Source organism: Branchiostoma belcheri, unplaced genomic scaffold, assembly GCF_001625305.1.
Source record: "Branchiostoma belcheri isolate BF01 breed outbred unplaced genomic scaffold, Haploidv18h27 scaffold83, whole genome shotgun sequence".
NCBI lineage: Eukaryota > Metazoa > Chordata > Leptocardii > Amphioxiformes > Branchiostomatidae > Branchiostoma > Branchiostoma belcheri.
The window spans coordinates 344,904-345,805 of record NW_017804498.1 but is presented as its reverse complement, the minus strand read 5'-3'; positions in this window follow the sequence as shown (position 1 = coordinate 345,805).

Here is a 902-nt window from a genome sequence, read left to right as displayed (position 1 = left end):
CCGTTGGGTGGGGGGCGACAAAAAAAAACGAGGCATATATAAAACGGTGACGATCTTCCCCCACCAACCTCTGCTTGGAGAGTACCCTAGTATGGGGCATATGTTCGTAGGCGACCATGTCTGATGTCATCGCCCTTGGAGACGACCATGTAGATATGGCTAAAACGTTCTGTTTGTAATGATATTATATTATATGCTCCCCTTGCTTTGCACTTCGCTTTCCTGAAATCTCGTTCTTTTGTCAAGATGTTTTAACCAAGAATGCGATCTCAATACAGGGGAAAAGTGTCCAACTTTTAAGTAAAAAAAACTTAAATATTGCGATTTATAGCACAGCGTCATGCACTTTGTTCCTTTTACAAACCATCTGCCCTGTGAAATTATCACATGTTTATCAATAATCGATTTTGCTATGCTGATTTCACGATTGGTTGATTTCCACCTGGTCTACCGATGTGCTTTCTTGCCTGCACCCAGCCTGTTCCTAGCCTCCTGTGCAGGCCTCCGGGCGGGTGGAAGTTTTGATACTGCGTTTTAATTGCCAGCCATCCTACAACCAGCATGGAGGTAGACAAACAACTCCATGCAACCAGCCGCCGAGAGAAAGTTTGTACCCGCCTGTAGGATGGCCGGCAATTAAAAGAACGCGTTAAAAACTATACAGTACAAAACGCAATATCAAAACTTCCACCCGCCCAGAGGCCTGCACAGGAGGCTAGTAAAAAGCTGATTTTATCCGTTCCTCTATTTTCTCCAGGTATCCCTCCTTGGTATTACAGTGTGGTCACTGTGGTGGTCATTATCTAGTCCTCGGTTTGTGGCCTTTTGCCAATCATTCTGGCGAGAGACCTAGCAGCCTTATTTGAACATCGTTTTGTGATAAATATTGTTCAAACTTTCCT